Source organism: Podarcis raffonei, chromosome 4 (genome assembly GCF_027172205.1).
Source record: "Podarcis raffonei isolate rPodRaf1 chromosome 4, rPodRaf1.pri, whole genome shotgun sequence".
In the NCBI taxonomy this organism is placed as follows: domain Eukaryota; kingdom Metazoa; phylum Chordata; class Lepidosauria; order Squamata; family Lacertidae; genus Podarcis; species Podarcis raffonei.
Window position 1 is genome coordinate 21625789 of NC_070605.1, and position 25289 is coordinate 21651077.

Genomic DNA, 25289 nt, shown 5'->3' on the forward strand with positions numbered 1-25289 from the left:
AGCCACAAATATTTCCTGATAAGAGTGCTGCTCCAACCCATTTATCACTTTGGCTGCTTTCCAGGAACTCATTCTGTGGAATATGTTATGGTGTACTTTGCCCTCAGGCTGTTTCTGGAGAACTTTCACAGAGAGCCTCATGTCCAGCAATCCAGTAACCTGAATGCGCCCACCCCAAGATTGAAAGGCTTTGGCAACACCCACGGGTGCACTTTGTAAAGAGTGTCAGGAGAGGATCTGACTAATTCCAGACACAGGCAGTATAGAAACTTCCGACTAGGAGATAAGAACCCAAGAAAGAGCTGAACTAAATCAGGTCAAACATCTCTCTAGTTCTCACAGTCGCCAACCAGATGCCTATGGGAAACCGGCAAGCAGGACCTGAGCATAGCAGCTGTCTGTGATTCCCAGCTAGTCTCCCTACACATGTCCTTCCAAACATCACTGTAGAAAGATTGTGTAGCAAAGATGAATCGGTAAAAAGAAAAGTATAAGGACTCAGATCCAGCTAGAAGCCCCTTAATGCCAAATTCATGAAGATGAGAAAATAAGGAAGGGCATGCGCTCTGCACATGCTCAGATGAAGACTTAAGAAGAAAAATACTTCCTGCATTCTAGAGCTGAGCCTTGAGGTGTGTCTGTGGCTCTCTGTGTGCGTTTACCTTGTGAAATAATGGAGAACCAATTGGGACAGTCCACTAATGCAACAGCCATTATACTTGCCGGAGTTTTTCCTAGTGTAGCGAAACAGCCAAATCCATTGGACAGCTTGGACCAGTGTAAACATCTGTACTGTTTTGTACTCTTCCACTACTTCTTCTTGTGCCACTGCTGGCACAATGAAAGTAGTTTGCACAACAACGCCAACTCTCTTGCTTTAGGCACTTGCTTGACATTGGACCTCGCCGGTGCAATTTTTCTAGAAACAGAGTTGCCGGAACTCACCATGAAGACCTCCCTTGTTCTCTTATAATGGCCATGGCTCCCACCTGAGAGGTGCCAGAACTGAGTTCCAGCTGAGACAAAGCTCTGGATCTCGCCCTTTGTTTTTGTCTAGAAGGGTACAAGCTGAAGCCTATCAAATGTAATTTACCCCCCCAATAAATAATGTACAATTGGCAAGCCTTTCAAGCAGCAGTCCAAGAGGACACCAGAAGTGCGTGCCCACACTCTACACATCCATTTCGTAAATGAAAAGATCACCTAAAGATGACAACATACTCATGAAGAGGCACACACAAATACACACATAGAGCCTCGCAGTTTACAGTCAGCATAGTTGTGGCCGCCTGCAGCATTTCACAGATGGCAGCATGTAAACACAGGCCTCTTCATGCAGGAACTGACTCAGAGGAACCCCTTTCTGACTGCTCAGGAGGCTCGGATAGGGCCAGAAATCCCCTCACGCCTCTTCCTGGCACACCTGTGGTGCCAAGGAGGGAGTCGGCGAGGGAGCAGATGAGGCAGTTTGCAAGGTGTGGAGGACTGGAAAATGCAGCCTTGACTCTTCCTCACACACACCCCTTCAGAAGCTGGCAATCTTAATCTGCCGGTAGTCATGTAAAGAAAGGTACAGAGAGAGGTACCTTACTAAGACAACGGAAATAAGTACTGAAGCACAGTATCTCACCACGTTCAACAGCGCCTTGGAAGATGGGTGCTTCTCCCTGAAATTCCTTAAAGTAACTAAAGAAATTCAAGTCTATTTCTCCCCCCTAAAGACTTGAGGAACAGTTGAAGGAGCTGGGTCTGTTTAGTCTGCGAAAGAGGATGAGAGGAGATACGATAGCCATCATAGGAGCCAATTCCTAGGGGTGAAGGGGTCTTTGCCTCACCAATAAAAAAATTGAGGGGGCCGGGGCATTGCCATTCAAATGGTGTGCATGTACTGCATCATGTGATTCATTAGTACATCCCCCCGCCAATATTTTATTCAAGTTGGCACCCCGATAGCCATTTTCAAATATTTCAAGGGCTGTCATGTGGAAGAGAAAACAAGCTTGTTTTCTCCTACTCTGGAGGGTAGGACTCGAACCAACGGCTTCAAGTTACAAGAAAGGAGATGCCAACTAAACATCAGGAAGAATGTTCTGACAGTAAGAGCCGTTCGACACTGGAAGGGTCTCCCTCAGGAGGTTCTGGGCTCTCCTTCCTTGGAGCTTTTTAAGCAGAGGTTGGATGGCCATCTGTCATGGATGCTTTAGCTGAGATTCCTGCATTGCAGGGGGTTGGACTGGATGACCCTTGGGGTCCCTTCCAACTCTACAATTATATGGTTCTATAATTCTATAACTTTTAACTGTGTGGGGACACTTTTTTCAGACCAACTCTGTCCTCCTTCAGGGTCTGGGCTCCAAAGAAGCAGGCACCAAGCCCTTGCTTTTAGCCTAAACTCTGCCCTACCCAGCAGAGAGTTGGTGCCTCTGCCCTTTTCTTTTTTTTTTAAATAAATTTTTATTAATTTACATCAAACGAAAGAACAAACAAAAAACATATTAATTTCACATCAAAATTTCATAACATATTCCTTTTTAGGACTTCCTCCAGCTTATCCGTAAATCATCCGTAAATTATAATTTAAGTTACGCATTTCTTAATTTTATATTGACATTATTTATATCTTTCTTTCTATTCCCTTTAGACAATATTTCTTAGTCTTTCACAGTGCTTCTTTAAATCCCATTAGCGTTATCTGTCCTTCACTTATATGTTCCAGATATTCAACAAATTTCCCCCAGTCCTCGATATTACGAAAAAGGAGCAATGCAGCTGAGTGCTCCAGATGGCTGGAAAGCCAAACAGGATGTTGACGTTATGGGACTGTACCGTGGGAACAAAGGGACAGTCTATTCAGTGCACTGAGCACCGGATGTTAGCTCAGAGTGTCACATGACCCTGTACTGGAAGTACATGGGAGGAGTTTTCACTCTCTGCTGTTGGTGATGAGAGAGAGCAGTCACGTTTCTCTGTACTGCTGGAAGGACAGAAATAAAGGCATGTAAATACATTTCTGTCTGTCTCTTTCCCCTCCCTGGGAATGGTAGGGGAGGAGTGGTGTGTTCTTCTCACGTTGAGAAGGATCGCCAATTGAGACCTCGCCTGATCTTGCCAGGAGTCGCTGACAGGGAGGTCAACAAGGATTCAAGCCGGGCACCTGGAGGGTGGCCAATTCCTCTGACTTTTGGCTTGATTCAACACTTTTGGTCTCTTAAGTATCTAATCTTTTCTGTCAATTTATCCAGCTCCGCGTAGTCCAACAGCTTCATTCTCCATTCTTCCACAGTCGGTATTTCTTGCTGCTTCCATTTCTGGGCTAGTAACACTCTTGCTGCTGTTACTGCTTATTGAAAAAATTTACAATCTTTTCTTTTTATCTCGTTTCCTAATATCCCTAACAGAAAGACTTCTGGTTTCTTTATAAATGTGTATTTTAGAATCTTTTTCAATTCATTATATACTTTTCCCCAGAAGTCTTTCACTTTCTTACATTCCCACCACATATGATAAAAAGAACCTTCTTTATCTTTGCACTTCCAACACTTATTACATGTCTTATACATTTTTGCTAATTTTACTGGTGTCATATACCACCTGTAAAACATTTTCATAACATTTTCTTTTAACGTCATACATGCAGTAAATTTTAAGCCTTCCTTCCATAGTTTTTCCCAGTCCTCAAATTGTATGTTGTAACCCACATCTCTGGCCCAGTGAATCATTACCGACTTAACTTCTTCATCCTTTAGATTCCATTCTAACAACAATTTATACATTTTGGATAGTATTTTCCCATCATTGTCTATAATTTCCATCTGAAATTTAGAATCCTTATCCGCATAGCCATGTTCCTTACTGTCTTTCCTAAACATTTCATTTATTTGAAAATAATGCAACCAATCATATACATAATCTTTAACCTGCTCATATGGTTTCATTTTCCATTTTCCTCCTTCTTTAAGTAATAGTTGACTATATGTTATCCATTTACTACTCATATTAATTTTCTTTACACTCAAAACTTCTAGAGGAGATAACCAGTGTGGCACTCTAGGTTCTAATGCTTCTGCCCTTTTCACGGCTGTTGGTGTCCAGCCCTGCCAGGTTTGTGGGAAATGGGGACCTTTCTCACAAAGCATGTTCTCCTTCATGGAGAGCACATGTTGCGGTGGGGTCTAACAAGACACCTCACTGCTGCTGGGCGGGAAAAAGTAGTTGACCACCTTTGCGATTGGGTTCCTCTTGTCGTTGGGGAGAATTTGATGTTGCCATTTTCCAATTGACAGCCAAGAAGGCTTTTATTCCCTGTGCGCAGCGTTGAGCTTCTTCTTTTCGCTACGTGCATCGGATCACCTGCCCACCCTCCCTATATTTAGGGTTGTTCACATTGACCTTGCTATGCCTTTCATGGGGTCGTCTGCTTTTGGGGCAGGAGCCCGGTAGGAATTTTGTCCATTTGGCTGATTGGCTGGTGCCATTTGGTTTTTGCCTACTGTGTAGAAAATTGTCACAACTTGTAAGGCTGCGGTTAGGCATTGGCTTTATGAATTGGTTGTTGGAGGGGCATGTATTGGCTGTGCCTGCCCCTCCAATGCTGCTGCTGCGAGGGTATTCCATTAAAGGAATCCAGGGGCTCACCATGCTTTTGTCCGAACCCCTGTCAAGGGGCTAGGGCCACGCAAGAGCCCCTGGGAGCATTTGGGGAGAGGTGAGGGCATGGTACCCAGCTCCATCTTTCTCCCCAAAATGTTTTCCCTTTCTGACTTCGTGGGCGTGAGAATGTCAGTCTGTCCCCATGTGGGGTCAGATAGTCACAACCAATGCCTAAGCAACCACTCACATTTTTTGTATTTTAATAAAGTTGTGGCCAAAATTATGCCAAAAGCCTTAAACAAAAATTCTGTGTGAATTGTGCTTTATTGGGGTGGCTTGGGGACCTCGACACGCAACAGGATCTGAACGCCACACCAGCCTCCCCTCCTGCAGTTTCCAGTGACTGGTATTTAGAATCGTATTGCTTCTAGTGCTGGAGATAGAATAGGCCATTGTGGCTTGTAGCTATTGATAGCTTTCACATCCACGAATTTTCTAATCTTCTTTTAAAGCCCTTCAAACTGTTGGCCATCAGCACTACCCCTTGTTTATGCACTGTTCAAAAAAGTACTTTCTCTTGCCAGCCCTAGGTCTTTCAGCATTCAGCTTCACCAGCTCTGAGCTGGATGGCAACTCTATTTCATAGAGTTGGAAGAGACCACAAGAGTCATGTAGTTCAACTCTCCCTTCAATGGATGCAGGAATCTTTTCGTCCAATTTGGGGTTGAACCCACGACCCTAAGATGAAGTCTCATCCTCTACCAGCTGAGAAAAGGGAAAATATTTTCTGTAGGACCCAGGTGAAGGAGACATGATTGCTGCAGGATAAAAAATCCAGACAATTTAGTAATCGACAGAATTTTAGAGATCCAGTGAGCCGTTATTAATGAGAACCGATCTTTGTCATCAGCATCTGAGTAACATGTCAAGTTCCAGAAGGGTTGCCAGACAGGGTCTTTTCTGCCAAAATCCTTTCCAAAGAAGACATCTGATCTATGATGCTGGGTTTGGGAAATGCCAGAAAAGGCCCGGAAACATTCATTCATTAAAATAATTCCATGCTTGGAAATACCCATGTGCCTCAGGTATCGTGGTGTGTTTTGTTTGGTTCCATTAATTTGTTAATTCAATTCAACTCATGCTCAAATTTTGGTCACAGTGCCCAAGGTGGATTAGCAGATAACAATAGCTGATTTAAACCAAATATCCAAAGCTTTGAAACATCTCCATCATCATCATATTTACATGCATCAACAGGTAACATCTGCGTAGGTATTAGATTAAATTGAAGAAATATTGGCCAGTTTAGGCAAGTGCCAGGAGAGAGGTATGGATGCTGGGAAGCAGTAAGCCCCAGAGAGAAAGGGCAGCAAAATTGAAATCATGGGGTTGGGGCAGGTGTGAAACGTAGAATATATCCTCCAACATGTCGAAGGGAAAAATCAGGACACCATCTTTTGGGACAACATTTTCCCATTTTTTTCTTCATGAGATAACAGCAGCCATTTGGGGTGCCACAATATCATGTAATTTCACACCCTGATTCCCCTCACCCTCAAAAAGTGGGAGTTTTGTGGCACGGTGCCTTAAAATGCACATTTTGGGATGTTGCGCAAGATTGCAGCCCTGACAAATCACTTTTTCCGGGGGAGGGGGGTGTCACAGTGTGAAATCATGAGAGATTGAGGCACCCAAAATGGCCACTGCTTTCACGAGAAAAAACAGGATATGCTGGTTTTTCCAGGACAGTTGAATAACTATGATAGGTTTAGTGACGAGAAATGTATTGGCACAGTGAAGATGATAAGAAGGTCAGTCAAGAGAAAGAAGAGAAGGTTGATTAGAGCAGGATGGGGAGATTTACAATGAAATTCCAGCTGTGCCTAGAAGGAACTACTGTTGAATTCAGTGGGGCTTATTCCTAGTTAAGCTGGGTTAAGAGGTGCACTCCATTCAAACCAGAACCCCATATAATAAATGATATATATTATCAGGGACTCAGCAGAGAAGGAATGGTGGAGACTGCCTCCCCATCCTGACCCTTCCAGGGAGGAGGAAGAGGAAGACAGTATAGATTTATATCAGGGGTTTGAGGGAGGTCACAACTCAGAGGCAGATGAGGGGGAAAGTTGGGAAATAATTGGAGAAGAGGAGGCAGGACTAGAACAGCAGCTGACTGACATAGTGTCTTTAGAAAGCATTCCAGACCCTTCATCTCCCAGAACCTGGCAAGCCTTAAAAGTAGGAGAGCAAAGAACTCAAAGGCAGAGGGCACAAAGCAGCAACCATAGGAGAGACGCTAAGATTGGCGAATGAGGAAGTGGGAGAGACAGGCGGCTGGAGAGTCACTCGGGACAACGCCATTGTCCAAGAGGCTGGGTTCTATAGCCTCTCTCTGTAATTATTGGATAAAAAAGGGTGGTAAGAAACTTTTTCTTGTCTTTATACTTTTCTGGGCAACCAGCCGGGACAGCATCCTGACACACACACACAGAGAGAGAGTGCTTAAATGTGTAAAAGATCAATCAGACAAGCATTAAATTATAACCATCCATAATTAGAAAGCACAATAAAACTGTCCCATTAAAATCTTAAAATATAAAGCTCTAGAAGTAAAAGATGCAATAAAACAATCCCATTAAAACAACAAAGCAATTAAAACAGGAGACTCAACTTGAGTGATTAAGGGAATACATGTGTATTTAAGCTTAAAAGCTGGCAGAATGCCAGTACAGACGGCTTATCTCATATTCCAGTTGGGAGTGAATTCCATAGCACCAGTGCCACCAGTAAAAAAAAGAAAAAAAGGGGGAGGCTTTATAAGTCAAAAACACACAGAGAGAAAGAGATCTACTAGACAACAATAAGAAGGTAATGTCAAAAATGTATAAAATGCTATGGCAAACAAAAGTCAACAATGATACATTGGGCAATGGATATAGGACACTATATAGAAATGTCAGCATAGGAGTGATTGTGGAATGTAGACTTAAAATTTACAGCGTGTTATGGAATAAAGGGAAATTATATGAAGATGATGTATAGATGGTAACCTAGCAAAAAATTATAAATCGCAATCAGATACTTGTTGGAAATGTAAGGAGAAAGAAGATACATTTTTTCCTATGTAAGAGGAAGAAAGCATTCTGGGAAATGGTTTATGAGTTGAAAAAAATGTTTAAAATAACTTTGGTAAAGAAGCCAGAAGCTTTCTTTTGACAGAGATTCCAAAAGGGAAAAAAAGGTTTTATTTACGTACGTGACCACGGCTGCTCGAATGGTGTTTGCCCAGAAATGGAAAGAAGAAACAAACCCAACAAAAGAAGACTGGCAACAGAAACTATTGGAATATGCAGAAATGGCAAAACTTATGAGAAGGTTGAGAAATCAAGAAAAGAGACGTTTTGATTTAGAATGGAAATGCTTTATTGAACAATTGAAAATCTGTTGTACACAACTAAAAACATTAGCAGGACTGACGCGAACATTCGCAGTGAATTAATTTTTCATAAAATTAAAAGAGTAAATGATAAATAGGGTAAACTTGGAGGTGCGGTAGGAATAAGATATATTACATGGAACCACAGAAGGGAGGGGTTCTTTTTCTCTTCTTTTCTCTCTCTTTAGTTTGTAAAAGACAAAAACTGTCACGACTATGTCAATTGTAAAATGAAAAAACAGAAAATAAAATTTATAAACAAACAAACTGATGAAAAGAACTAAAGAAGAAGAAGTCAAAACCAGCACTTTGAATTGGGCGCAGTTGTGCCAGAATTGGTTTTCTATGCTTGGACTGTTTTGCCTTGTTCAGGAGCATGACTGTCAAATTCTGCGCCACCTGCAGTTTCCGAACTATCTTTGAAGGCAATCCCATATATAAGCCATTGCAGTAATCTATCCTATCAGGGCATGGACAATGGAAGTTAGGCTATCCTTGGCCAAACAGGGAAGTAGCTGCACCACCAGCTGAAGCTGATGGAAGGCACTTTGCGACTGAAGCAGCTTGGATATCCAGTTACACTGGCACCTGCTCCTTCAGAGGGTGAGGAACCCCATTCAAGGCAGGCCATGCACCAGCCAGCCAAGGGAAGCACCCACTAACAGCACCTCAGCCTTATCTAGAATAAGCTTCAATTGAATGACTGTAATCCAGCCCATGACTGAGGCAGGACTTTGGTCTAGCACGTCCACTGCCACACCTGCAGATATAGAGGAGAAGCAGAGCCGTGAATCATCAGCATATCGCTGGCAACACACTCCAGAACTCTGGGTGATCCCACCCAGCAGTTGGGATGACCTTTTAAAATCAGGATGGTGTACAGTATATCCCAGCTCCCTTTTATTCAACTGAGTGCCTAAATACAGATAAAGAATTGAGGTGGCCAACTCGAGAAAGCATTGGCGTTTACCACAGCCACATGGAATGTAGTGCTGTCCTGGATTTTGGCTAAATGAAAAATTGAAATGTAATTCTGACGAATTAGGATGCTTCCTGGCTGTGGCTGTTTTTGAGTGGGATTGGGAATATAGGAAGCTCTCTTACACTGAATTAGGCCACTTACATCTGGTCTCTCCCAGCCCCATCTGCAGATGCCAGGGATTGAACCCAAGACTACCAGGACAAAAGGCAGATGTTTTACCATGGTGCCTCCTGCTTTCTGTCTTTCTCATCCTGACCGTATGCGTATGTTTAATTGGGGTTTTAGAGAGCATAATTAAGCATTGGTCTCATCCCCAAAGTGATTAGGGATCAGTTCAGTACTTCACATTTCCATATTAGTGCAGTGGTACCTCGGGTTACATACGCTTCAGGTTACAGACGCTTCAGGTTACAGACGCTTCAGGTTACAGACTCCGCTAACCCAGAAATATTACCTTGGGTTAAGAACTTTGCTTCAGGATGAGAACAGAAATCGTGCAGTGGCGGTGCAGCAGTAGCGGGAGGCCCCATTAGCTAAAGTGGTGCTTCAGGTTAAGAACAGTTTCAGGTTAAGAACGGACCTCCGGAACGAATTAAGTACCTAACCCGAGGTACCACTGTATGCGATTTATTTATTATTTTGAAGTCTCGTGAAAATTTGTCAGCATTTTAATGTGGGTTTCCTAATATACACATTTTTGCAAAGTGATTTCCCCAATAGAATGCATTTTTGTATGTTATTTTTACACACATACACACTCGGAAAAGCGCAACATATTCGGAGAAGTGCAAATTTCAAAGGGTGGCTGTTTCAATTCACGTATTGCTTCAGAAATTAAGGATTCAGCAGATTCACATTTAAATATGAACTGAATGAAGTATCTTTCCCAAACCTCGAAAGAAATAGCACAAGGAACTGGAAGGCACAAGATGGCAGGCACTAGAGGGCTTTAAAGGAAAGGGTAGAATCCTGACAGTGGAAGTCCTGGCATCTAGTCATGGAATTTCCAGCCTTCCTTCATGTGTCAGAAGTTCACTAAAAGCACAACACCCTGTCGCTGTGTTTAGATTTGGCAGAGGCGATCACCAGTCATTTACTCAAAAAGAAATCCCCCAGTTAATTTAGGGTGGCACTATATATACAGTATATTATGATGCAAACAAGAGTTTCTCAATCCTGTATTTCCCCTGTAAGGCACCTTTCATCAGCTTGGTGTCCTCCACATGTTTTGGGATGTAGATCCCACCATCCCTGGCTGTTGGTCACAATGGTGGGGGCTGTTGGGAGTTGTAGTCCAAAACATTTGGAATGCACCAGGGTGCAGAAGGCTGAAGTAAAGGAGCTCACCTTTACTTGGCTGGGTGGGATGTGCTTAAATCTTCCCCTCTCTGCTGACCACCCCCTGTAAGGCCTGCCATTTCCCTGCAAGCAAACTCTGAAATTGGATGCAAGGAAAACATAACTGAGCCGGAGGGCGGGTAGGGAAGGGGAAATAGGCAGGAGACAATCAGGGGCATACCTAGAGGTGAGCTAGGTTGCCCCCTGCTCAGGGATGCACAAAAGTCATGCCTCTCCACTCAGACGGTCTAGCAGCCTATCTGCGTGCTCCATGGGCTGCTCCTCTGCTGCCCTGGGTGGCTGAGGCAAACAGGCTCATCGGAGAAGGAATCTGGTCACTGGCATGGGCTGTTACAACAGTTACTGCCGGCACTATTTTGAGTTTCTGGCCCATGGTCTCTTCCGGATTTGGAGGCACCAATACAGCTCCTTGCCAAGGAAGGGGTGGGGCACCAATACATCTCCTTGCCAAGCATGCAAGAGGTGCCTAGGTAGACCTCTGGATACAGTTGGGAGACATGGAGAAAACAGATCAGCCCTCCCACCGATTCTTCCTGACACTCATGCTACTTGGCAAGCACTGTTTGTGTATATGCATGTGCAAACAAGCATGTGTAGTTCAGGGGTAACCAACGTGGTGCTAGCCTGACACTGTTGGACTTCCATCCTCTCTGCCCAATGGCCATCCTCTCTGGGGCTGATGGGACTTGGAGTCCAATAGCAGCTGTTGCCAGCCCCTGCTGTAGTTCGATCCTTATAATTCTGTGTCCAAGGCAGCTGTCTACCAGCTCCATTTGGTGCACAGGCTGAGACCCTACCTGCCTGCAGACTGTCTTACTAGAGTGATGCATGCTCTGGTTATCTCCCACTTGGACTACTGCAGGCACCCCCAACCTTTGGCCCTCCAGATGTTTAGAACTACAGTTCCCATCATCCCTGACCACTGGTCCTGTTAGCTAGGGATCATGGAAGTTGTAGGCCAAAACATCTGGAGGACCGTAGGTTGGGGATGCCTCGACTACTGCAATGCACTCTACGTGATGCTATCTTTGAAGGTGACCCAGAAACTACAATTGATTAAGAATGCATCAGCTAGACTGGTGACTGGGAGTGGCCACCAAGACTATATAACACCAGTCCTCAAAGACCTACATTGGCTCCCTGTACATTTCCGAGCACAATTCAAAGTGTTGGTGCTGACCCTGAAAACCCTAAACGGCCTCGGCCCAGTATACCTGAAGGAGCGTCTCCACCCCCATTGTTCAGCCTGGACCCTGAGGTCCAGCTCTGAGGGCCTTCTGGTGGTTCCCTCAGTGTGAGAAGTGAGGTTGCAGGGAACCAGGCAGGGGGCCTTCTCGGTAGTCGTGCCCGCCCTGTGGAATGCCCTCCCATCAGATGTCAAAGAAATAAGCAACTACCTGACTTTTAGAAGACATCTGAAGGCAGGCCTGTTTAGGGAAGTTTTTAATGTTTTTAATGTTTGATGTTTTATCGTGTTTTAATATTCTGTTGGGAGTTGCCCAGAGTGGCTGGGGAAACCCAGCCAGATGGGCATGGTATAAATAATAAATTGTTATTGTTGTTGTTGCTCTGTATTCTTTGAATTATCCACACTGGTGCAGAGTGGAGTGTTGCCTCCATTTATGTCCGCCTGCCAATAGAGAAACGGCATTTTGTGTCCAGTGAGCATGCGCAGCCCTCACTGAGACATTTTCCACCAATGTTTAGGGGTGGGGTGTTGCTGGTTTTTTCTTTTTCCACTTCTGCAATCTATGTTGCCAAGCAAATGCAGGCAACTGAGAACACATATTTGTGTAATAATGAGCTGACGGTCACATAGATTTCGTTTGGATTCACGTGGCTTTTGAAGAGCTGACTGAAGGGTACCGTATTTGAGAGACAACCGGAAATGTTTTCAGTCTCTCTGTTCCTGCCATTTTCATGTAAGCAACATTCACAGAAGCTAGGCCTTCACCTCATGACCTCTGTTGTTACGGTGGACTTTAGCACTTAGTCAAAAGTTTGTTCCAAATAAACAAAACCAAATTATAGTTATTTTGCAGGGCACTTTTTCTATAGCTACCCACAACTTCTGTTACGTTCTGTTAAATATCAGTTGCTTGTTTTCCTGGAGAGTTGCACAGCATAACCAAGGACTTAACTCAAGTGCCTAAGCTGAATCAGCAAGATGGAAAAAGCAGGTTTTTCATTTCTGAATGTGATTCTAAGGCTTCATATGGACATTTCCCATGCTAAAATATTTGCTGTTGGGAGTACATAGTATTCTCAGCCCCATTGTGCATACAAAGCATGCATTACAAAGTACCTACACTTGGCTAACCACAACAACAATAATTTTATTTCATTTCATTTCATGAAGCCACCTGGAAGTGATTTACAATATAATGACATATATTTTTGACATATATTCTTGCTTCGACAAGTCTCCCCAGATGCTTCGAAAGTTGACTTTTAATTTGTTTTAATATTTTAACTTATGTACATTTTGGTTGTGAATTTTTGCTTATTTTACTGTGTTGTCTTTTGGAAACTGCTCTGAGGATTTAACAGTCAAGTGGTGTATACAAACCACAAGTGGTTTGTGAATTAAGTAACATAAACAGAGATATAAAACACTTCCACATATTAAAAAACAGTTTAAACATTTGCATATAAAAAGAAGATGATGTGGATGAGGCGATCTTTGAGGTAGCCTGGTTCCAAGCTTTCTAGGGCTTTGTACGCTGATACCAGCACCTTAAACTTCACCTTGTAGGTAACTGACAGACTTTTTGTCAGATAGTCATCAATGCCCAACCAGCCGTACGCTTCAAAACTGCTAATTAAAGAAATACTATAGTTAGGATGAATTTGCCATCAGGATTTGAACTATGAGCAACAGAAGTTGCTGGAAGAACCTTATGTGGTAAGGTTCCAGTGGTACCTCAGGTTAAGTACTTAATTTGTTCCAGAGGTCCGTTCTTAACCTGAAACTGTTCTTAACCTGAAGCACCACTTTAGCTAATGGGGCCTCAATTTCTGTTCTCACCCTGAAGCAAAGTTCTTAACCTGAGGTACTATTTCTGGGTTAGTGGAGTCTGTAACCTGAAGCGTATGTAACCTGAAGCGTATGTAACCCGAGGTACCACTGTAACTAGATGATAGAACTGTGGTTTTGATTTAACAAAGAGTATTTTACAGGGTGCAGCAGAAGAGGAGAAACAACAACTCCATGGAAAATAGGGTGGGGTGGGGGTCAACACAAAATAAAGGAAAAAGTGGAATTGTGTATTGGATTGTATAAAAACGTAGAAATTTCATAAAATGCAGTTGGAAAAGTAGTACACTTCAAAACTTTGTGTTGTTTTATGTTTGTGCATATGCTATTCAGGAACGTGTTCTTTTCTAATCCTCTTTCTCTTAAATGGATTCACCAGTCCCTTTGCACCACCCATGGAAATCTTAAACCTTCCAATCACCACCCGATGAAAAGGAAGACTCAGTCATCAGGCGGCTTCTCGCCAGTCATCGTGACCAGACACATTCATCAGGACACATGCAGAGCTCCAAAATAAACACAACGGGAGAGAACCATTCGAAATGGAAAACTAGTGCAAGCGGACAGATTTAGTCTTCTGCTCTCCAGCAGCAGCTAGTGGAGCAGAGTGGGGTGGAATTGCATCGCTCACCTGGCTTCCCAACACAGAGGCTGCTGCCAGTAACCAAGAGGAACATGGAGACGGGACAGGGAGGTTGACGCAGTGCGGGTGCAGCAGCAGAGCCAGTCAAACACCATGGCAGCTCATTGCTGTTTTAAGTTCTGATCTAAAGAGAGGGAGATTCTCTGGGCACTTTGAGAAAACTGAGATATACATATTTTTATAAAGAGAAATAAATGATAAATGTGTGTTTTTACTAAGGGGACCAGCTGACTTGGAAGTCACATCTCTCCTAAGCTCATTATAGCTCTTCAATCATCTCAGCTCATGACCATTGGGTGGCCAATTATCAGGGATGCTGCAGCCATGGGTTTGCTACATCAGCAGAGGATGGACTTGATGATATTTGAGGTCCCTTCCAACTCTCTGGTTCTACGATGTTTCCAGTGCCCCCTGCTATAACCCTGGTGAACCATACATAAGGTTCTTCCAGCAACTCACTAGTGGAGAGCAGCCCTCCCTTAGTGGTCAAGAAATGGTCGTTTCAAGTTCCCCGCAGGCTCTCCTTCTGTGTTCTCCTCCTCCTCCTTCTCCAGCATACTTCACCGACAAGCCCTACGTGGCACGTGTTTTGTTACATTTTTGATCCACAGACAGTTTCTTTTTTAAAAAAAAAATTAAAATTTAAAAAATTAATTTTTTTTAAAGTCCCCCCCCCAAAGACTTCCCTCAGCTCCTCTCTCTGATTTCTCATGTTGTTCTCTGCATACTGTAAAATTGTATATATCCTCTTATTATCTATCTACTACATTAACCCTAGATAAATTTGTGTATGTTTATTCAAAACCTGCCAAGGAGTCCAGTTCATTTTGTTGTCTTTTTAAGTAATTTCTAAAAAGTTCCCATTCTTCTCTGAAGTCACAGTTGTCCTTATCTCACAATTTGTATGTCAATTTCGCCAGTTCTGCATAGTTCATCAATTTCTCTCGCCACTGTTCTTTTGTCGCGGTTTCCTCATTCTTCCATCCTTGTGCTATCAAGACTCTTGCCGCTGCTGTAACATACATAAATAAATTCTTTATTATCTCTGGCAGGTCTTGTCCTACAGATGGTTTCAATGCCCTGCAGAAATCTGGAGGAATAGATTGCTGAAGTGACTCATTTGTACTTTGATGGTATCAAACATCATGTGCTGGGGAAATATTTGCATCTTTGGTTCAAGCGAAGCATCATACTGTTTATACCAGGCCTGGGGGTGGGAGCTTCCTGCTTATTCTTCTGAGTGGGGCTCTGGGATTCTGCCCTAAAGTCTTGTCTGAACAGCACCGCTGAGCAAAAAAGAGACACTTCAGAGAAGCTGTATTCCCAGCAAGTGAGGTGGGATGGGAAAGCTTTTTGACCAAATGCTCCCTTTCTCAATACTGGCGCCACTGAAACAAATGAATGCTTGGTGCACTCCTAATGGTTTGTCCTGCCTGAGAAGGCAGCCCATGGTTATTTACTGAAAGGAAGCTAGATATTTTTTATAGGCTCTGCCTGTTGCTTTCAAAGGGGATGCTTCATACTCTGGTTTCTGAACAACAAAATCAGGACGCGTTTGCGAGGTGTTCAGACCAAACTGATTCAGTTGTTTGGGTTGCCAGCTTTTCCTGACATGGTGGTGAAAGAGTGGAGAAATTTCTGGCTGTTCGGTTTCATGATGGTGGGTTGCTTAACACCTCACCTACGCTTAAGTATTTGCTCCCATTATATTTCTGAATTGACTTGAAACCTTTAAAGCTCTACACAACTTAGAACCCAGATACCTGTTGGGCCATCTGCTCCCATATCAGTCAATCCCTCAGGCTCTGGCCTACCCAATATGTGGGCCTGGCGTCCCTTGAAGCACAATCCAAGTTACGCTTGCAATCACAGTAGATGTCAAACCTCAGAAGACCTTGGTCAGTATTAGGAATTGGGGATTAATTCAGATTTAAAGTCAAATCCATCAATATTGCATTTTCTGAAACATTATGAGGACAGCTATTCTTCTAAATTTGCACTTATCCGAATTTTGTATTGCAGTTCTCTGACAAATCAATGTTTACAAAAATGGATATATTGGGGGGGGTGTTCATAAAAATGAATATAGTAGTGAAAGCAATGTGTGAAAATGAATGATATTAGGATAAATTGCTTGCAAGCATGTGCACATCAGTCAAAACTGCACACAAAAATGTGTTTATGAGGAGAAATTTGCACCAAAACACTGAATAGCTTCCATGAGGATTTTTAAAAAGAGAATTTTCAGATCGCTACAGAGATGTGGAGAACCAGCTTTAAGATGGAAACATGAGGAAGTGAGAGAACCGAAACTGACAAGCGCTTCTGTTGCTGGTCTGCATTAAGTTGTTTAAAAACAAACAAACCACAAAACCTCACAACCACCAGTATTGTATGAAATGGCACATTCCAAGATACCCATTTTCAAATGACGGCTTAATACTTATTCCTTTGCTAGATGTACTTGAAAAGAGGAAATAAGCAAACTTTAGCATTTTTAGAAAGCAAATTACAGTGGTACCTCAGGTTAAGAACTTAATTCGTTCTGGAGGTCCGTTTTTAACCTGAAACTGTTCTTAACCTGAAGCACCACTTTAGCTAATGGGGCCTCTCGCTGCCTCCGCTGCGTGATTTCTGTTCTCATCCTGAAGCAAAGTTCTTAACCAGAGGTACAATTTCTGGGTTAGCGGAGTCTGTAACCTGAAGCATTTGTAACCTGAAGTGTCTGTAATGTGAGGTACCACTGTACCCAAAATAAGTTTTTTCCTAATTTTTCTTATCTTCCTGTTCAACAGGTCATCTTAGGGAGGTTGCAGACAGAATTCTAGTAAGTAGAAATATTGTACTGAAAGAAGGAGTTTGTGATGGAATGAGCTTCTTCACATACCTGCAAGTTTCTTAAATGCCACACTTAGCCATGAAGTTGACTGGGTAATGTTAGGGCCAGTCACAGTCTCGTAGCTGAACCCATCTCACAGGGTTGTTGTGGGGTTAAAACTGGGTGTGTGAGACCCAGGTATGGCACTTTGAGCTCCTGTCTTGCTTTGGAGCTTCATTTGAACTGCCCAAGGCCTTTAGAGGGGAAAAGGAAGATTGACAGAATGCAGTGTGGTCCAAACGCTAGGAATGTGAGATTAAAAAGGCTCATCATCATTTGCTTATCTCCAGGCCATGCTCACTTCAGCTGGCACACTGTCCTAATCAGATTGCATGTAACAGCAAGCATGGCTTCCTGTTATTTAATAACCTGGTGTGTTATTACTTAGGTACATATAGACTGGGGTATTATGCATAGCTGCCACAGATTTGAAAATAAGGGACCAGCAGCCTCGAAAATAAGGGATCAGCAGCCAAAATAAGGGATCAACAATTACTTTGATGAAATACATATTTTGTTGCATGCAAATGGTTTTAGATACCTATTAGGTCCATAAATTACCATATAGCATATATTCAACACACAAAAAAGCAACAATTTGTTGTTGACAAAGGACAGCTGGACATAGAAAGGGCCCCATTACCTTCAGTAGCTTATTTAAGGGACATCATCAATAAGGGACAGCAGTGGGACATGGCGCTGGGATAAGGGACTGTCCCACCAAATAAGGGACACTTGACAGCTATGGTATTATGTACGTCGCAGAGCAGAACTTTTGTCTTATTGCTAGGAAAGACAGACACAGCGACAAGGTTTTAACAGCTTCTTTTACTTACGATGGGCAGCCGTTACAGGTCTCAAACAGAAGCGAGCAAGGAAGGGGAAGCAATAAGTGTTGGAAACGTAAAGAGAAAGAAGGTTCTTTTTCTCATATGTTGTGGTCTTGTAGTAAGGTTAAGGCTTACTGGGAAATGATATACAATGAAATTAAAAAGATGTTTAAAATAAAGTTTGTAAAAAAACACACCCAGAAGCCTTTCTCTTGGGAATTATAGGGACAGAACTATCTAAATTACATAGAAACTTATTCATGTATGCAACTACAGTGGCAAGAATGTTACTCACCCAAAATGGAAAGAAGAAGTTGTTCCAGCAAAGGAAGAATGGATACAAACACTTATGGAATATGCAGAAATGGCGGAACTTACCAGAAGAATAAGACAAACTTTTTATAAAAGAATGGAAATGGATTATTGAATATTTGCAGATAAATTGTAAACAGATAGAAACACTGGCAGGATTATTGTGATAACCTGAAGTTATATAAATTAAGTGAATTTTGATATGCAGGAGATCTTAAAAATAAATTTAAGGAACTGCAGAAAGAGGGGGAAGGAAGTCAAGTTTTAAAATGTCAAAATGATTGTAAAATCAGTGAAATATATCTATCTGAAAAGTATAAATAGTATTTTTTTAAAAAAAAAAAGGAAGGGGAAACAAAAAACGTGGCACACAACTTGAGAAAGCTACCCACCCTCCAGATATATTAACCCCTCTGATGGCTTTTTGTTCTCAAGACAGTGTATATTGATTAAAGATGGTTTCCTATCCCACCAGGGTGATTTGGGCCGAAATAGGTTCCCCACCCCTGGAGCAGGACTTCCTGGGAAGCACTCCGTTGAGTGATGGTGGTCTGGAGGCTGCGCACTGGAATTTCTCCACACGCAACTACATGTATGTTTCAGGAAAAGGACCCTCTGCAGCCACGGCAGGCGCTGTGATTCTCCAGCGGTTTGACTTCAACCCTGGAGGCACACTCCATTGTCTCTCAAGACAGATGGATGCCAACAACATGATTCAATATGGCGAAACACAATGGGAGATTTGTCTGCCTTCAGATGATTCCTGTTTGTGGTAAATTTGTCCCTATGTCATTACCGCTCGATACATATCCTCATAAGCTCTTGAGAGAAAGACGAAACTGTGGTCAAGAAAGGAAATTTTCGTTTTGTTGTGAGAATGACCCTAGAAGGAAACTAGCTGTCGATGACAACATTCTTTCCTCAAAGTCTCAGGAACAGATTGCAGCATATCACAATGCCTTGTCCTCATATGCCCATGAGAGGAAGAATAACTGATTTCCTCAAAGGCTCAAAAACGGCTTACAAGGTATCATTCCCCCCATAACCTATCTTGTATACTGAGAAAGAGGGAAACTGTGGTTACAAAAAGGAAATTTTTACTAAGTGTGTGTTTTGATGATTTATGAAAGGAGATTTCATGACAAAATCCCTTCCTCATAAACTGAGCAAGTCGCTGCGTAATATTATCAATCTGTTGCCATGTGCAGTCTTAATATGGCCATAACTCTTGATATGACAAGGACAATGTGTTTATTTTTCTCACCCGTAGCTCCTGCTATGGGTACTTTAAGGACACTGCTAACATTTCAGAGGATGCTGAGTACCTGTATTTGTAATACACCCTAGGCCAAGCATGTCCAACAGGTAGATAGTGATTTCCTAGTAGATTGCAGGTTGTTCCTGGTAGATCCTGTTAGATCTTTGGCCCCTTAGTGATCTCCTCCCCCATCCCCCCAAAAAGGGGGAAAATAACAACTGTGGCTTCCTTAAAAAAGCTCGACAACTCAACTTTGCCTTTCCCCCAAAAGTTCAAGAATTTTGGCTTCCTAAAAAAAAGCTCAACCACTTTGGTCCATCCAGCGACAATGGATAGATCATTGTCTATTGGGAGTTGGATGTCCCTGTCCTAGGCTACTGGTTTTGAGACATATCCAGTGCTGCAGCTTTGCTGGTGCAAAGGACTTTCATGCACACAATAGGAGTTCCTCTCCCCTCCTGTGACCCTCCAGCTTCAGAGGGTGAGGGTTCAGGGGGAGAAAAGGAAATAGAAGTCGCATTGTGCTAGCTTTGGATACAACCATATGTTCAGTGAGTTTGGAGGTAAAAACACACACGAGATGTTGGTACTCATACATTGGCAAAAGTGGCAGCACAAAATGGCTCCCAGAGACCGAAAAGGAAGAAGTGGTAGTTCTCTATACCAGTGAGTACTGTCACACAAAAAGGCCTTTATGAATGAAATTTAACAACTTATAAATCAAATTTAATATATGTTAGGATTGGATAAATGCTGGAGATGTGGATTAAATAAAGCAGATTACCTTTGAGAATTGTTCTCAAGTAGAAATATTCTGGAAATCTGTTTAGGCTAATATCTCCAATATGTTAGGATGTCATATACGCATGGGACCTAGAATATTTCTACTTGGTTGTCTAAAATATGTTACTCTGGGAAATGGCCAAGCAATCTTGTTTAACCTTATAACTGCTGCAAAGATTGTAATAGCTAAAAATGGTTGAGCGGGTGAGCATATCTCCTGCTATAGCTGAATGGATTGAGAAAATTTGGTCCATAGTAATTATGATTCAGCTAATTTATTACAAAATAATTCATATAAATCAGCCTAATAGGTTTATAGGGAAATAGGCATTTTTTTGTAATATTTTGGAACAACATGTTCAAAGCTGCTTTCAACCTGCTGTAATAGTATGCATTTATGTTCTTTATCTTTGATTTATTTGGTTTATTAATAAAATAAAATGCATTTGTTTATTTTTAAAGCATAGCCTATGTTATTCCGACAACTACCCTCTTCACCTAGCTAGCTAGACATCATGCCAACTGACAGGCCTGGCTCCTATTTGTTTGCTTTGGGGATTATTGTCAGAATAGCAAGGGCCCAGGACACTCGCCACTCCAAAGGAATGTTCACCTTAGGTGAACAGACAGATTTTGTGCCGGACTCCACCCACTGAATCATCAGCATACAACATAGGACTCTGCTTCTGTCTCCAGAACTACTCTAAGGTTGTTGTAAAGCAAGCCACTGTCAGTTGAGACAGGATAAAGTTGCATAAGATCCAAGTCCCATTCAGCAGCGGAGCTGATGGAGGGAAATCAAGCCTTTAAAACAGTGTTCTGTGCTGGGTTGCCAGGGCACATGGCCAAGCTGAATGGGCATAGGCTCCAGCCTAAGTCCCTCTACTCTTGTTTCACCACACTGCACCACTGCCATGTCCCTGGTTTGGGATTTACGGTAGCCTTGGCTCAGCCAGTTTTGGCTGAGCCCCAGGTGAACCATAATTAGCAAATTATGGTGTGTTATCTTCGGCTGAGGGATGCGGGTGGCGCTGTGGGTTAAACCACAGAGCCTAGGACTTGCCGATCGGAAGGTCAGCGGTTCGAATCCCTGCGACGGGTTGAGCTCCCATTGCTCAGTCCCTGCTCCTGCCAACCTAGCAGTTTGAAAGCACGTCAAAGTGCAAGTAGAGAAATAGGTACCGCTCTGGCAGGAAGGTAAACGGCGTTTCCGTGCACTGCTCTGGCTCTCCAGAAGCGGCTTAGTCATGCTGGCCACATACTCCCTTGGCCAGTAAAGCGAGATGAGCATTGCAACCCCAGAGTCGGCCACGACTGGACCTAATGGTCAGGGGTCCCTTTATCTTTACCTTATCTTTGGCTGAGCCAGGGACAGAGACATAATACTACGAGAGAAATCTGCTGCATCCTAAGCTACTCATCTCAGCAGATCTTGCCATAGGATTGCCCTTTACGCTCCAAATTCAGGAGTCGCTCAGGTACAAGAATGGAGGAGAGGTTTTATGGAGGAAAAAGTTATTGATGGCTATTCTCCACTATGGCTATTCTCTTGGAGGGAACAATGCTTCTGAATACCAGTTGCTGGGAAACACAGAGGGGCAAAGTGCTCTTGTGCCCAAATCCTGCTTGCCGGTTTCCATAGGGCAACTGTTCAGCCACTGTGGGAACAGGGTGCTGGACCAGATGGGCCACTGACCTGACCCAGCAGTTTCTTCTTATGTTCAATTTTAAAACTTGGCAAACCAATGTTTACCTTGCAGATGGATTAAGCTCAGTTTGCCTTGCTGCGTAACTTTATGACCACTGCTCCACAGCAATTGTTGTTATGCAATTTCATTCACCATATAGATGAAGCATTTCTGTATCCTTCTGCTGTGCTGAAGAATTCCACAAAACAGTGGGTATATCCAGAATCACTGTTCACTATGTCTGTTTGTGGACCACTTCGGCAGCGTTGGCTTGTTTCCTCCAGGTAAGAATCTGACCCATTGCTTCTTTCAGAGACTTGCATAGCCCACAAAGACTTTCAGAGACCTATAAGATTTATGTTTATTTGGTTCTATGTTTTCAAGAGTGCATATTCTGTGACTTTCAGAGATTTAGAAGAATTTATTTGGTTTTGCAGAGGGATGCGGGTGGTGCTGTGGGTTAAACCATAGAGCCTAGGACTTGCCGATCAGAAGATCGGCGGTTCGAATCCCCGCGATGGGGTGAGCTCCCGTTGCTTGGTCCCTGCTCCTGCCAACCTAGCAGTTCAAAGTGCAAGTAGATAAATAGGTACCGCTGCGGCGGGAAGGTGTACACCAGCTCCCTCGGCCAATAAAGCGAGATGAGCGCCGCAACCCCAGAGTTGGTCACGACTGCACCTAATGGTCAGGGGTCCCTTTACCTTTACCTATTTGGTTTTGCAGAGAGTGCATATTTCATATATTTCATATTGTTCAATGTATAGATTATATAAAGAGTTTATATTGACATCGCATTGTTGCACTTGGTCATCGTGTTGCCTTTGGATATTACCAATTTTAAAACTTGGCAAACCAATGTTTACCATGCTGATGAATTAAGCTCAGTCTGCCTTGCTGCAATTGCAGCGACTTAATTCCAAATGTACAAACCTGAACCATTATGCTGCCCGTAGACAATCGAACTCTGTACATAAAACTACAAGGTAATTTTTAATAGCATACAGATAAAATCAGCAGGCTTTGAAAACCAGGGTGCATGACTAAGGCTGCGATCCAGTCCCCAGCCAGAGACTGGTGGAGTTTAACCAAGTGACCGAGCCATGACTGTATCCGCAGCCTTGCCACTCATTCCGGCTGAGGCAGAAGGCAGGAGCTGGCAAATTATTGTGCCTGCCTAGGGCTGGCTGATTCCCCTCCTCTGTCCTGGGATGGCCGGTATGGGGACTTTTCATGGGCTGCCATTAACAAGGATCCTATCCACCTGCATGTTTGGCAGGTGGAGAAGTGAATTCTGTGCTGCACCAATGGAGGGCAGTAAAGGAGAAATGATATGTCTGGAGAGACCTTCTGAAATAAAGAAAGGTTTTAGCAGGCATCTAACGATGCCTGCCTGCCCTTTTTGTGGTTGTTCATGGTGTGGCTGTTGTTACAGCACATCTTCTGGTTGCAAGTTAACTCAGAAGTGGAAAGTGACACCTAGTGTTGGCTTGGAGGGTTTCCCTTTACTATCAACCATCTATAGGAAGTTTAATGCTCCCCTGCACTTCAGGAGCCACAAACGAAGACCCACTGTTATGTCCAAGATTAAATCGCTCAACCCCAATTAGTACAAGGCATGCCTCACAAATAGATGCACTAGGCAGTAAAATGGGGGGGGGTGAGGAGAGGAAGGGGTAGGGGACCCCTAAGGAAAGGAGGAGGCACTGAAATATGCAGGAAAACCCTGCTTTTTAAAATCCTCATCTCCTGCAATACCTGCAAAACATGTTTGGTGTCGGATTGTGGGGTGTGTGTGCATGTGTGCTGCCCTCAGATTGCTGGTAAATGTGAGAGGAGGGAATACAGTGGTACCTCAGGTTACAGGCGCTTCAGGTTACAGACGCTTGAGGTTACAGACTCCGCTAACCCAGAAATATTATCTCAGGTTAAGAATTTGCTTCAGGATGAGGACAGAAATTGAGGCCCCATTAGCTAAAGCAGTGCTTCAGGTTAAGAACAGTTTCAGGTTAAGAACGGACCTCCGGAACGAATTAAGTACTTAACCCAAGGTACCACTGTACTGGCATTAGCTCAGTGGTAGAACATCTGCTTTGCATGCAGAAGGTCACAGGTTCAGTACCCCAAATCTCGACGCAGGATTAGGCATCTGTCTGAACCCTGGAGAGCCCCTGGCAGGTTAGGTAATACTGACCTGGATGGACTGAGTATGAGGCAGCTTTCTATGCTCCTGACACAGAGATGGGGAGCCCTCACCCAGCCTCTGACGCTTTTGCCAACCCCACCCTGAATTGTCTGGCAAGCTCCCTCCCCCACCCACCCAAAGCATACACACAACTTAAGGTGCAGAGAGCAATGGCGGACTCGGTGGCTTTGGTAGTTTAGCCAGGTGCAAAGGAAGCAGGAGTAACTGAGCTTTCTGTACTTGTGTGTTAGGAGTAGAACAGGCAGCTCTTGAAATCCTACAGCCTGGGAACCTATTGAGCATGGAGACCAGAGGGTGGAGCCCAGAACAAGCCAGAAGCAAAGGCTTTTGGTCCTGTTTTCGGGCGCCTACAAGAAAAACCAAACATTTTGAGTGTGTGTGATGGAGCCCAAATTAATAGCAAAATTAATAGCTGGGAGGTGAGGGTGAGATCCAACCTTGCCCCTTGCTTTTCTGGTATCTCCCCCATCCCAAGCAAAAAGGTCTGGTCAATCATGGCTATGGGGAGGGCATGAGTGCTAACTGTGTGGTATAGAGGTTAAAGTGTCAGACTATGAGCTGGGAGACCAGGGTTCAGGCACAAAGCTCACAGAGCAACCTTGGGCCAGCCACATCCTCTTAGAGCAGGCATGGCCAAACTTGGCCCTCCAGCTGTTTTGGGACTACAATTCCCATCATCCCTGACCACTGGTCCTGTTAGCTAGGGAGGATGGGAGTTGTAGTCCCAAAACAGCCGGAGGGCCAAGTTTGGCCATGCCTGTCTTAGAGTAGGCTAAAATAGAGTAGGCTAAAATAGGGAGGGGGAGAATTGTGGACACCTTCTTGAGCTTGTGTAGGATATAAATGTAGAAATGAATGAATGGAATTAAAACATGACTCCTTCGAACAGTCTAGGCCCTTTGGGTGGCATGAATGGAATGTCTGCAAGTGTACTTCAAACCAGAAGCTCAAAACTGAGAAAAGTTTGCAGAAATATGGGCCCTTTTTGTATTATGTGGCCAGTCTGAGAGGTGCAATGCAACCTCCACTTCTCCAGAAATCTTTTGGATTAGATTTATTACTGAGACACCTCTGGATAAGCAGCCCCTTATGGTTGTTGCTAACAGGATAGATTTTGTGTGTTTGCGACTTTTCTCTTTTAACGTTGTGAATTGATGTGCACTGTATAGTTATTGTTGTGCTTACGCTAAAGTTCTTCTTAGAATTATATATTGTATGATGCTGTGATGTTATGGATTTATAAAAATTGATTTTTTTAAAAAAAGAAAAAGAAAATGGAGAAATGAA

The 25289-nt window shown here is 43.3% G+C and overlaps 1 protein-coding gene across 1 annotated transcript in view; it reads right to left on the reverse strand.

Moving 5' to 3' along the window:
* The window catches only part of LOC128412588 (stromelysin-1-like), a 74854-nt gene extending 57203 nt beyond the window's left edge, over window positions 1-17651 (reverse strand). Inside the window, exon 1 of the mRNA XM_053385702.1 lies at window positions 17572-17651. The gene's annotated coding sequence lies outside the window, so the exon portion shown is untranslated. The remainder of the gene's footprint in view (window positions 1-17571) is intronic.
* Between the last annotated feature and the right edge of the window lie 7638 nt (window positions 17652-25289).